This window comes from Pelodiscus sinensis, chromosome 9 (assembly GCF_052426305.1).
Source record: "Pelodiscus sinensis isolate ZL-2025 chromosome 9, ASM5242630v1, whole genome shotgun sequence".
NCBI lineage: Eukaryota > Metazoa > Chordata > Testudines > Trionychidae > Pelodiscus > Pelodiscus sinensis.
Window position 1 is genome coordinate 2,705,927 of NC_143060.1, and position 13,574 is coordinate 2,719,500.

Genomic DNA, 13,574 nt, shown 5'->3' on the forward strand with positions numbered 1-13,574 from the left:
CAGGACAAGACCCCAGTGGGCAAAGCAGTGCAGGAGGGGGAGCAGGTCTGTGCCGGCCCTGCGGGCGCGCAGACTGTGGTCACACCCTCCTCCTGCCTGGCCGCACGCCCTCGGCGCCATCAGGCACGGCTAGCCACCGACGCTGTAGGAGCAGAGCCGCTAAAGCCCGGCGGGCAACAGAGGGGCCGAGGGACTCACTTGCCGTGGGGCAGCCCCAGAACCCAGCGCAGGTGAAAGTGGCCCAAACGTGGAACCAGTCTGGGCCCGTGTGAAAGTTTCACTTTGCAAGTAGCCTGGACCCAAACAGGTCACGGGGCGGGAGCCCTGCAAAGGGGGTGTCATGGACCAGGCGCCCCCCAGCCGCAGGGGCCTTTGTGCTCTGAAGTTCCCCTTGTCCGGTCGTCTGGGGATGGGAATCGAAGTGCTGCTAACATCTACGGCGCGGGGACCTCGTGTGCTGCTGGTAGGTTTGCCAGATGCTTTCAACAAAAATCCCAAACATGGCAAACTTGGCTGAGCAAAAAAAAAAAGGAGATGCTGCGCCTTTAAATGGCTCCGTGCTCCTCACTCCCCCTCCAGACGCGGCAGGGGAAAACCGGCCCCACCAGGCTTCTGGGTTTTTTTACCGGAGGGGGGATCCAAATACTGAACTGTCCAGTATACTTAAAACTGGACACCCCTAGCTGCTGGTCCCGGCCCGGTATGAGGGCCGGTCGTCACTAGCAACCGCTGAACCGCATGGAGAGGGGCTGTTGGAGGAAGCAGACCAGCCTGCCTGGCTCTGCTCCCATTTCAGCGGATGGGGATTAGGGATGTAAAACCCCCTTTGATTGGTCAACCACTTAAATTTTGTGTGAAACTGGATAACGGGGGCGCAGGTTGTTTGTGCGTGCGGGACCCGCCCTTTGTGCTTGCAAACGCGTTTGAGTAGCTGCACCTCAAGGCAGGGGTGGAGCCATTTTTAAAAGGTGGATTTTGCACCGGCAATGAGCTCTGAAGTGCTCTCACTCCTCCAGTCGGACATTGGAAACTTGCCATAGCCAATCAGAACGCCTCCAATTGTGGATGCCAAATACCCGATCTGCTCTCTGAGGAGATTTCGAGTGCTCATTAAACCACGTTTTAAAAATGTTTTCCACGGACACCCCCTAAATGATGATGGGCACGTTTACACGCCGCGGAAAATTGCTGTGATCAATCTTGCGGGGTTTGATTTAGAGGGTCTAGTGAAGACCTGCTAAATCAAACTCAGAGGGTGATCAGTGCTCCTGCTCCTCATGAGGATTAAGGGAAGCTGATGGGAGTGTTTGCTCCCGTAGGCCTCCCACTGTGTGGACAGCATGTCAACTCCAGCTACGTAATTTACGTAGGTACGACTAGTGACGAAACGCTGTTTAGCTGGAGTCCCTGGGTTCTCAACCTGGGGAATCAGGAAGACTCTCTGCTCTTCCCTTATTGCTAAATGGCGGAGGGACCAGATGTGTGCTGTGGCTGCCCCAGGAGGGGCCGGATGGAGACTCATGGAGGGGCAGTACCTTGGGCGTGATAGTAAACTCCATGGGGCAGGGAACTGGGTTTGGAGAGCGTCGGACGCAACTTGGCGACTACCGTGTTTAAATAACGAGCGGGGGGAAGAGGGGGAGAAGCTGGAGGGGCCTGTGCTAAGCCGTGGAAGCCCATGATACTGGCCATCACCTGTTTGGTGTCATGCCCAGATCCACACAAGGAGCAGCTGCTCTTCTGTCTCGGCACTAGCAACGGGGGGATTTGTGTGCGTGTGTAAATCTCAGTGGATATTTTTGTAGCCAAGTAAAAATGGTTGGGCAAATTCCAGGGAATAAATGACATGGGGGGGGGGGGTTCTTTCTTTCTTTCTTTCTTTCTTTCTTTCTTTCTTTCTTTCTTTCTTCCCCGCCCATCCAAAGGCACTCTGCATTCAAGGTAGCTATTGCTCAAGGTGAAATGAAGGCTCTGGGTGGTGTTTGGTGCTGCGGCGTGGGGGGGGGGCCGGGGAGGTGGCCGCGGCGAGGGGGCAGCGTAGCAATGCAGCCTGATCTAGTGATTAAACAAAGGGATTCAGCCAACATGTGTAAAATTAAGTGATCAAGAGTTGATTACAGAGTGCATTGATTGTGTACTGATGGATTAAACCGAGTCGTGCTCGGGATGCGATTTTCCCTGCCAGAGAGAGAGTGCAGGCAATTGACGCGCTGGCCAGAAGGACCCGCTTCTCCCAAGCCTTGGCTTTTATACATTCTCCGGATAAATCTGCAGAGAGGCCCATGGAATTATAATCGATTATCCATTTCTCAAAGTCACTTAAGGGCCCTGAGCTACAAGCTAAAGTGCCGGGGCTGCGAAGAGGCATTGGGTATGCGCCGGCATGTGCGGGCGCTGGCGCGGGGGGGACTGTGGCATTGACCCTGCCTGCTGCAAGCTGATGAATCTATTTTCTTGTAGGAAACAGTTTTGACAGTTCAATATCTGTGTTTTCGATATGTGCCCCCCCCCCCACCGCTGCACGCACCCGAGGGGGGCGGGGCAGAGCGGGAAAGTGAGGAGGAGGGGAAAAGACTCTGCCCCGTCACCCTGTCCCATGATAGGCCTGTCGGCGTGTCACCGACTAAACAGGCTGCCCTCCAAGTCAAGGACACGGCGCCAAGCGGCCGCCTGCACAGGGGCCTAGCGGGAACGGGATGGGGTGTGGTGGAGGGGGCTTCTCGGCACAGCTTGCCTGGCTCCCGTCTAGCCCCCCCGCCCCCGGTTCCCCTGCCAGATGTTTTGCTAGTGGCCGCGTCCCACGTCGTTTTTAAAATGGGGTTTGCTCCTTACATCAAGCAATCGAGATGGAGACCGGGGTTGTGTGGGCGTGTGGCCTCCGCTCCCTTAGCCGCTGCCGGCCATCTGCTGCCTCATGGGCCCATGTCACTGGCCTCCGAAGGGGGCCGCTGTGTTCGTGGCAAAGCGATGCCGTGGCTTCCGCGGGGTTCGGGCCCCGCCCCCGGCGCGTCTCCGTCGCGCCGTGGGGCCAGCTCGGAGAGCGACAGTCTCACGAGCTGCCGCCAGGAAGGGGCCGGGAGAGCCCCGCGGAGGTAACGCCGGCCAGCCGAGCACCCGAGCGCCCGCGGGGCTGTGCCAGCTGCTGTGAGAAAAGGGGCTCCCAGAACGCCGCCGAACCCGGCGTCCGAGGGTCCGTCGGCTCAGCGCCGTACGCCTGATGCCTTGCTCTCCACGCACCGGCCGGGCCTTCCCTCCGGCCTCACGCAGAGCTCCCTGTGACACGTCCACCTCCGGCCCCCAGCTCCCACGGCCGCTGCCGTTACGGAACGGGGGGAGGAATTGGGGACCGGAGCCATCCTCTCTGGACCCAAGCGCCGGGCGCCAAGCGCGGACCACGAACCAGGGTCCTCCCCCCGTGCTGCGGGTACCGCTGTCCAGCGGCGTGGCCTCGCCCTTGCGACGCGTGGCGGTTCTCCTCTGGCCCGAGGCGCTTCGCCATCACGGACACGAGCCTGCCGGGGACGGGTGCCTGGGCCACATCCCGGGAGACTAAAACTCCTCGGTTCATGCGATACTTGCAGCGGCCTTCCAGCTGGAACGCAAAGGAGACCAGGTGACAGGAACCCTTAGTCTTGCTGCAGAAACTGCCTGCCAAGGGGCCGTGGCTTTAACGTCCCAGGCCCCCGGGAAGTGGCCCGAGCCCCACTTTGCTTCACGTGGGGCCACGAAAACAGCCTCCAACTGCAGCAACTTCTAGTCACCCGTGATCTGGAGCCAGGTTGAAATCGGCAGCCGTCGAGGCACGAGATCCAGCTCCTATCCCTGATGCCCCCGCCCCAAGACACCCTTGCGGCAGGCTTTGGCAGTGGTGCGGGACTCTCCTGTGTTTTGCCCGGCTGGAAGGCCTGCAGCCCGGAGCTGACTCCTGAGGGATGCCTGTGTCCGCTCTCCTAGCCGGAGACGTGGCCGTCACGAGGATAGAACCCGAGGCGCCCGCCACGCAAGAGAGGCCAGGTTGGGAGGAGGAATCCAACTGAGGACCCGGCTCCCCCATTTCTCCCGGCGAGCCCGTGGGGGCAGGGAGCCCCAGCCGGCCCGGCGCTCGCAGGCCAGCCGCCCGACCTCAATGGTGTCAATGTTTGGGTGCAGACGCCGCTTCCCCCAGTGAGCCCTGCAGAGGCGAGGAGACGTTCTCCGGCTGAACCCCGGTGCCCGGCAGAACAGGCAGCAGGAGACGGGCTTAGCGCCGCTCCACCCCCCACTAGTGACGAATTCACCTGCCCACGGGAATTGGCTGCCGGCCCGTGACGGAACATGGCAGCCGAGTGCCACCCATACAGCACAGTCGGGTGTGGCTGGGCTGAGAGACGCAGGCCGGAGGGAGCCGGGGGAGCGAATAGCCAGGCCCAAGGGGACGGCAGGGCAAACTAGGACAGGCTCCGAACGGTTCTCTCTCTTGCCCGTGAATCCCGGGGCCGTGCTGCTGATTGGCTGCCACACGGCGCTGCTGCCTGTGCCTGGTACAAAAGTAGCACCGGGGCGGCCAGTGGCCCCGGCTCCGGGCACCTTTTCCTCATTCCCCTTCCCCTCCTGCCGCGCTCTCCCTTCCCTCCGCTCCGCTGGGCCCAGGCCGGCGTGCCTCTCATCGAGAATTCATTGTCTTGTCAGCCTCTCGTTAGCCGGCGTGCGTGCGAGTCATAAATTACACCGCCCGGGCCTTTCTGCGAGGCTTCAGCACAGACAAAAAAATTGCACTCCATCACCGTGTCGCCCGGCTTTTAGTGGTATTGATCAACGCGGCTCCCCCCCCCTTTCATTTTAACCGAGCCGGTTAAGTGCAGTATCTTATTTTGTGCTGGGACAAATGAAAAGAATATTAGCCAGGGCTGAAATATATCTCTTTTTTATCTCTCTGCTACTTTTTTATTGAATCTTTCTGAGTAGGTGGCTTTCCGCAGGATGACAGCCTCATGACAGGCTCCTCATTAGAGCCCAGACAGTAATTGTGATGCATTTCCCTGCGCGGCCTTTTCACTTCTCCCCCCCACCCGTCCCCCTCCCTTCTCCCTGATTTGTAAAGTGATTGGATGTACAGACTCACTCCGTTCCTTAAATGATTGCCCAGCACAATCCATCTTCCTCGCGCCGGCGATAGGCAGCTGTACTCTGCTGATGGAGTGCGGGGGTTTTGGGGGTCTCCCCCCCCGGCCGGTCTCTCGTGGCGTCCTCTGCTGGCCACCACTGGAGACACGGGAGCCGCCTCGGCGGACGTGGGATCTCGGTTCCCGGGTTCCTACAATCACTGGCGCTGCTAGGAGCATCAGGCGTCGTGGTTGAGCGTCGCCACACTGGGCTATCTCCTCACCTGGGGCTAGTGGGCTTGACCCCGGCTGACCATCGGGGCCTTCCCCTTGGAGGATCCTGTTTGTCCAGAGACGCAGCTGCCCTGGGAACCCGCCTGTGACGCGTGGGGGGAGGGCCAGACAAGTGCCGTATTGCGGCCACCTGTTCCCCGCGGAGCCTCCCTGTCGCGGGCAGTCGGCGCTCGAGAAGCTACGAAGGGCGGGTGGTTAGCGCCGGGCCTCCGGAGACGTGGGTTAAATGCTCAGCGGTGTGTGACCGACACCCCCCCTGGCCTTGCTGCCCGCATCTGTGAAATGGGCACAGCGCCTCCCTTCGCACGGCCTCCCGCTCACCTCCCTTCGGGCTCCCGGCGGCAGTTCCCTGTTCCCACAATGCTTGGCGCAGGGCAGTCCCCGTTTCAGCTGGGGCCTTCCCCCGGCTCCGGTAAGGAAATAATGAGTACTAACGATGTTTGACATCAAAAGCAGCCCCACTCCCCTCCGCCCCGCAGAATCAATGTGCCGCTCAGCCTCCATTACCACAGCCGTGCCGTCACTCACGCAGCGACCCCCCGGCGGAGGGGCCGACCGTGCTCACCGAGCGCCTGGCGTGTGGGGAGCGGGGGCCGGGGTGTGCGCGCTCGCAGGGCCCCGCTCTGAGCTGCCCGCTGGGGGGGGGTTACTCTGGAGTCACCTCACTGCCCCCTGCAAGGTGACCGCGGGCCTGGCCATTGGGGGCTGGTTCTCCCCGTACAGTCACTAACGCCCGTCCCGCCGTGCGACCTGGGTGGCTCTTTGCACGTGCCTGGGCGATGCCACAAGGTGCCAGGCTGGGGAGACTCAGGGCCGGGGTCGTTTTGCTCCTGCTCCAGCCCCCGGAAGGAGACGGAAAGGCGCCCGCTGAGTCCAATGGCAGAGGTGCTGCCGCCGTGCCCGCCGGCTGGGTGACCTCTGGACCCGCCGGAGCCCAGCGCAGGAGGGCAGCTGGTCTCAGGGTAGCATTGCCAGGGCTTGGTTTTCTCCCAGAAGGGCCGGCTGGGAAGGGCCGTGTCCAGTCTGATTGCACTGACCGGGCACCAGAAATCTGGTTACCGTGGGAAGGCAGGGGTGCTGGGCTTTTGACCCTCGCCAGCCCCCATCAGCCAGGGCCGTGTGCTGCTGTTCACCAGAATCGGGCCCTAAGGAAAGCTCTGAACCCCCCCAGGCACCGGGCCCCCTCCCTCCAGCAGGACAGTAAACTGCCTGGTGCGAGCAGACCCCCGCTAGCACGGGGCTGGCTTTGAAGGCGTGCTCGGGAGCTGGAAGGGGAGGAGGCCTGTCACACCAGATATCGCTCTCCCGAGAGCAGGCCGGTCCCAGGCGGGAAAGGCATCGCTGCGGAAACGCGGAGGTGTGCGCGGGGGTGAATTACAGGCGCTCGCAGCCGCAGCACCCCCGGGGGGCCGTGTCAGCGTGAGCCGGCCCACCCACCCGGCCTCAGCGCCGGACCTCAGGTCCCCGCAGGAGCCGAGGAGTTTGCGATGAAATGATTGTGACGGCTTGTGAGCGGTGGAGGCGTTTTAGGAAAACAGGCAAAAGTCAGCGAAGGAGACGGAGGCGGCGTCTCAGCCCCCTCACGCGCCCCGGCCCCGGCTCCCAGCCAGCGAGGGGGGGGAAGGAGGCTTCCAACCGTGCGGCGGTTTCAGGAGGCTGGGACGGGGGTGATGCTGAGGCGGGGGGAACGACCGGGGGGAAAGCGATGGGGTCTTCGGGGGCCCCCTGCTGCTTTTCCGCCTCACTCCGGAGACATTGGCAGACACGACCCGGGTAGAGCCCGCCAGAGCCGGACTAGCTGAGGGACGAAGGGGTATTTCTAGGGCGCTGTGTTCAGGGGTTCGGTCCTGGTGCGCGACTGGCCGCCCCGGCAGGGTCTGCCTAGTCGAATTCCTGGGGCCGGGGGCTCGTCTCCCGGCTCCGGTCAGAGGATGCGGGTAGGAGCGGAGGGGGGCTGTTGTGGCGAACGCCTGCCTGCCTACGGCGGAGACGCTTGGGCGCCCAGGAGCCTGCTCCTGTCTCCGGCTCGCATCTCTGCCCGTGTGACCTATTGGAGGGATTTCTGCAGCAGTCACGGCCACAGCGGCCCAGGCTCTTATAGAACCATAGAGCTGGAAGGGCCCTCAAAAGTCATCAAGACCCTCCCGGAAGGACCAAGCACCGTCTCGCCCATCCCTGAGGCTAGGTCTAGACTGTGGAGTTTTATGGGAAAAGGGACACATACTGTGCTCCCCAATTCATGTACCTTTTTCCGTTTGTTTTTTCAGAAGAGGCTTTTCTGAAATTTAGCCCGTCTACACTGGGCCAGATTTCGGAAAACCCTCCTTCTGCCTTGTGAAATGAGGAATTCGGGGGCTTCTGAAAGAGCGTGTCTACTGTCCCGCAAAAAATGTCGGAAGAGCAGACACGTTCCCTGGACGTGGTGGAGATTTCCGGGATACCTCTAGACATAACCCAACAGGTGTCTGTCTGACCTGTTCTTAGATATCTGCAGTGATGGAGACTCCATAACCTCCCCAGGCAATTTATTCCAGTGTTTAACCACCCTGACAGGCAGGAAGTTTTTCCTAATGTCCAACCTAAACCTCCCTTGCTGCAGTTTAAGCCTGTTGCTTCCTGTCCTGTCCTCAGAGGCCAAGGAGAACAAGTTTTCTCCCTCCTCCTTGAACACCTTTTGGATATTTGAAAACCACTATCATGTCCCCTCTCGGTCTTCTCTTTTCTAATCTAAACAAGCCCAATTCCTTCAGCCTTCCCTCCTGGGTCGTGTTCTCTAGACCTTTCATCATTCTTGTTGCTCTTCTCTGGACCTTCTCCAATTTCTCCACATCTTTCCTGAAACGTGGGGCCCAGAACTGGACACAAGACTCCAGCTGAGGCCTAACCGGCGCAGAGCAGAGCAGAAGAATGACTCCTCGTGTCTGGCTCACCACACTCCTGTTCATGGTTATAAATCCAAAGCATTTCCCTCCCTTCTCTCATCTGTCCATGGCTCCGGCACATCTCACTGACCCGCGGCTCTGGGAGCTGAGATGCTCTCGGTATCCATGTGTGTAATGGGTATTTGTGATAGTCACGATTCCTGGCCCTGGGGAGGGGAGTGTGGGTTAGTGGTGATAGTGGGGGTGGGGCGGGTCAGGACTCCTGGGTTCTGTTTCAGATCCAGGAGAGGGTGAGGCCTGGTGCTTGGAGCAGAAAGCTGGGAGTCCGTCATGGGCCTGGCACCGACCCACCATGTGACTTAGTGGATTCATTTCACCGCGGTGTGCCTCAGTTTCCCCACCTGTGCCATGCGGGTAGTGACACTTTGCCCCCTTGCTGAGTCTCTGTGGCACATCTCGGTGCCGCCGAACTTCCTGGCCCTTGCACCGCGCCCGTGAGACCCTGGCCCAGCTGGGCCTCGGTGCGGCTTGAGCTGCCTGCGAGCGGCGCTCCCCAGTCTGCTGCGATCCCCGTGGCTGCTCCTGCTGCCTGGGGACTGGCCTCCTGCTGCCGTCGGCACACGGCTCGCCCTTCCCCCGGGGAAACGGAGCAGGCCCGAAGGAATTCAGCAGCAGGCTGCCTTACCGGAGCTAGTGGGGACCCTCCTCCCCCCCCCAGTGCTCTGCTGCATTCGCGGGGTGCTTGCTTCTTGGGGACGCGAAGGGGAGGAGACTTTACTGGGGGGCGAGTCACCGCTCAGACGAAGCTGAAGGGGGCCCAAAGTTTCAGAGCGGAGGAAGGGCTCCGGGGCGTTTCCATTGCTGATTGTTCGCAGGCAACGAGTCCTGCCCGTCTTTCTTTTTAGAGTCATTCCAGCAACGTGCTCACACAGCCCTGCCGGTGCCCCCCAGTACCACCCCGCAGCCCCTGCCGGCCCAGCCCTGCCGGTGCCCCCCACTACCGCCTCGCAGCCCCTGCCGGCCCAGCCCTGAGCTCCCCTCCTCCCCCAGACCTGCTGGTGCCTCTCACTCCCATCCTGCAAACCCTTACCGGCCCATCCCTGAACTCTGTCCCCCAGTTCTGCCGATGTCCCTCAATCCTAACCCACAGCCGCCTCCTATCCCAGCTCCCCTGCAATGCCGCTCTGCCAGTGCCCCTCAGTGCTGACTCTCAGCTGTTCCAGCCCTGGGTTCCCACACAGCAATCTCTACCAATGACTCTCAACCCTGACTCACAACCAAGGTTCCCTCTCATTTTTTTCATCCATGTGCAGAATAAATTTTGTTCGGATGCACATGGGGACGTGCACCACCCACAGAAACACAGGCCGCCGGCTGTGGGCGCGCTGCTAATCCACGGGGTGGCATTTCAGCCTCTCCTGGGCGGCCACCCAAGCGCTCAGCTGACAGGGCTCCCTGCTCACAACCCCCTCGGCTGTTTCCGCTTCGGCGGGTGGGCAGGGGCTGCTTTGCGACCGCAGCGCGTGCCAGGGACTGAGCCGTGATTGCCAGACGCACTTCACAGATCCCTGAGCCCCGTTCCGAGTCCAGGGCCCCGATCCTGCGTTCAGACCCACAGGTATAAATGTGGGGCAGCCCCACAGCGCTCGGGGGAACTGCCGTGGATTGAGGAGCCCAGGGTCGAGCCCCCCTTCTGCAGCAGGGAGAGGCGAGAGCGCTCCTGTGAATTCAGTAGCGGCCTGGGTAGCGCGCCATTGGCCGGCTCCCGCTGGAGGGACTTGTGGAAAAATTCCACCGCGCAGAGGTTCATTTGTGTCTCAAGGAGTCTCTGCTTTCAGGGCAGGAAATATTCAGTTTCAACACTTACAGGGAAACATTTCCTCGGAGCCGCGGAGACCATGCAAACAGCAGGCGTGCCCAGGCGCGGCCTTTTCATCTCTCCGGCGCTCGCCGGCGACGGGGAAACGCTGCGGAGTCGAGGAAGGTAAACACTGGAGCGCAGCCCTGCCAGGCACCGAAGGGGGGAGAGAGAGGCACGGAAAACAAACCCCCGGCTGCCCAAAAGGAACCCTCGGTCAAGCGCCTCAGGGGCTCGCAGGCGCGGGCTTGGCGCTGGAGCTGAGGGCACCGGCTATGGCCGCCCGGGGGCTCTCCCTGGCCCCCCGGTGCCAGAGACGTACCCCTCTCCCTCCGCTCCCGTTTCCAGTGGCGTAGGCTGAGGCGGCGACCTGCTGGAGGTCACGGCGCCGGTGATGGAGAGGTCCCTGCCAGCCCCTGCCAAGCGGGGGTCCCACCCTGCCTCGCCCCTCCTGGTGCCCCCGGGCATCTCTGGCACTGCATGGTGGCCGGGGAGACGCTCCGGCCGGGGTGCGCTCGCCTTGCACGCAGACGACACGGCGTTGGCCTGAGGGGCGCTCCCTAGTCACCGTGAGTCCTGCAGGCCTGGGAGCCGTGGGTCGGAGTCCGGGGGACCCTGAGCAGGAGGGGGGAGCTCTCGCCCTCTGCCCCCCACCACGGTCCCAGCGGGCCGCACGGAGGGCTGCCCCGGGCTTATTTGGCCCACCCGTGGCCCGATCCCCTGGGCGTAGCTGGCGGCTCAGGGGAGCGGCTCATGGCTCCTGCTGAGGGGCAGCGGGGCCGTGCCCGGCAGGCTGGGAACACAGGGCCCCGTCCAGCGCCCCGGGACGCCGGTCAGTGGCTGTGGGCGAGGAGGGCAGAGGGGAAGCCCCGTGGAGGCCTCGCAGGGCTGCAGACGGCACCTCGTGGCGAGGGCAGAAAAGGGAGCACGGCGGCTCCCATTCCGCGGCCCAGGGCGCCCGCCCAGCTCCGGCAGCTGGCGAAGGCTGGCCGGGGGGCAGCCCATTTCCCCGTCCATCTGTGCGTGCCGCAGCGGGAACCCGGCAGGATTTCCCCTGCGCTCAAAGCCGGCCTGTTTATTTTGGGAGGGCGCGCAGGCAGCCCCATTGTTTGCGTGCCGGGCCGCGCTATAAATAGCCGGCGGGAGGGACTGTGTCAAGCCCCCGCCACACAACGGTGGACAGGCTCCAGGAGGAAGCCGGAAGGGCTCAGAGGCCGGCCTTTCCCGCCGGGTCAGCGCGCGCGGGTCGTCGGGCGGGGCGTGGTTTCTGGGCACTCTTTAAACCCCAGAGACGAGGCGAGCGCGTGTGTCTGAGAGACGAGGGGGCTTCTGTTGTCTTCCAAGCCCCAGCAGGGGCGTGGGGCCTAGTGGGTGCAGAAGGGGGGGGCCGTCAGGACTCAGGGTGTGTTCTGGGCTGCAGGCAGAAATTGGGTAGAGTGGCTGGAGGGGGGTGGCGGCGTTCCCTGCCTGCCTGTGGGAAGGAAGCGTGAGCTAGTGGTTAGAGCACAAGGGGCTGCATAGAGCCAGCGATTGGACAGTGTTGTTCCCATCTCCAGCCCTGATCTTGGACACGTCCCTTCCCTCTCGCCAGCTCCATTTCCTCACCGGAAAAATAAGTCAGCATCTGCCTCCTGCCATAGGGTGCTGGGGTTTATTACCAGCCTGGCCTAACATGCTGGAGAGCAGGGTTCCCTGTAAGCTGAGCACTCGGGCGGCCGCCCAGGAGAGATTCAAATGCCGCCCAGCTGATTGGCAGAGCACCCACAGCTGGCAGCAGCCAGCAGCCTGTGTTTCTCCAGCTGGTGCACATCGGCGCTTGCATCGGTGCACAGAACAAAATTTATTCCGCACATGGAAGGAACCCATTGGCGGGCGCATTGCTTGAGAGCCCCCCAGAAGCCCCGTCACTTGCTGTGTGGCCTTTTGGAAGGCAAGGAGGAGCCGAGAGCATTTCCCGACGTATTTCTGGCCTTTCCTCGCGGGGGATGTGGGCGCAGCCCGGTTCCACGCTGAGAGGCAGAGCCCCCGGAGCTGTGGGCACCAGCAATTTCTCCCCCGAGGCAGCCTCATCCTGGAACCGGGATTCACTGAGTTGGGCTCCACCGATCCCAGGGGCCTTCCATGTGCAGGGCCGCCCCGCGCCGGGCTGGGACCAGTTTGCTCCGCGTCTCGGACATAAATAAAGAATCCGGCAGCAGGGCTCCCTGCAGGTGACACGGGGCAGCCGTCAAACACGCTTCCCCTGGCTCCAGCACTCAGAGCTGTGCTCGGCTCGCCCCCTTACGAGCACAGCCGCTACTACAGCTGGGAGCGGGGGCCTGGGAGGCCGGGGGGGGGGGGCAGGTCTGTCGCTGCACCGGTCGCTTTAGTGGATGGGAAAGGCGCTGGATGTTCCTGCCGGAGGGGACAACAGAGCATCTGGGCCAGCAGAACCGGGCTTAGGAGCGGGGAGCTGAACAGAGAACTCTGGCCACGCGGCAGAAAAACCAGAGCAGCTTCCGCAGGCCTGGGGCGGGCGGCAGGGCTCTCTCTGGGCTCTCCGCCGTCTGATCCTGTCGGGTGCTGAGCACCCCCAACGTCCAGGGACATCAAAGGCGGTCAGCACCGCTCAGGACTGGGCCCCTGATAAAGTCAGCGTATGGGGCGATGAACGGTGGTCCCTTGGGGCTGGGTGGAGGGCGGAAGGGTGGATCTGGAGACCAGGAGCCCCTGGGGTTCCCTGCCTCTCCCCACAGGAAAGGAGGGAGTCCCACTGTTGTACGCGAGAGAGGGGAACCGCGCCCTGGGTTCGAGACTGCTCTGCCGCTGCCTCGCTGCATGGGCGGGGGGAGTTCCCCTTCCTCCACTGGGGATAATGATCCTGGCCCAGCTCAGACAGGCGACTGTCGGCTTCCCGACGGTAATTCTGGGTTTATCGTCCCTCCGTCGCCATCAGAGCAGCCACAGCGTTCCCCGTTTTCGAGAGGGGGAAACTGAGTCACGGAACAGGGGAAAGGGCCTGCCCTGGGCCACCCGGAGAGGCAGTGGCAGAGACAGGAATATGATTTCGGTGCCCACGGGGCCCCGCGTCAGACAAGAGACGGGACACAAGCAGGCGAATACAAGGAAATAGGTCCCCGACTGCCAGCCCTCAGCTCTGCTCACTAGACACCACTGCCGCCGAGGTGTGCAGCAGGCCTGGCCGCAGATTCTTGAATCTACAGGGGCCTTCGTGCTCTGCTGCGAGGGCGTGGAGTTCGTTAGAAAACAGTCCGTGCCGGTAGCTCCTGTTCCGTTAGTCACGCACCCGAGCAATCCCCTGGCCCTGTCTCCAAATCCCCTATCTCAGGTCTGCCAGGGAACAGGGCCTGGAGGCTGCCTCCGGCTTGGCTGGGAAACCTCCAGGCTCTGTAGAAACCAACCCGCAGGGCCCCACCTTTCCTTGTTGCTCCCACGGAGTCTCTGTGCCCATCTCCTCCC

The 13,574-nt window shown here is 62.3% G+C and overlaps 1 protein-coding gene across 6 annotated transcripts in view; it reads left to right on the forward strand.

The window, feature by feature from the left end:
- Positions 1 to 13,574, forward strand: part of RNF220 (ring finger protein 220) — a 327,592-nt gene that overhangs the window by 182,018 nt on the left and 132,000 nt on the right. The gene's annotated exons all lie outside the window — the stretch shown is intronic.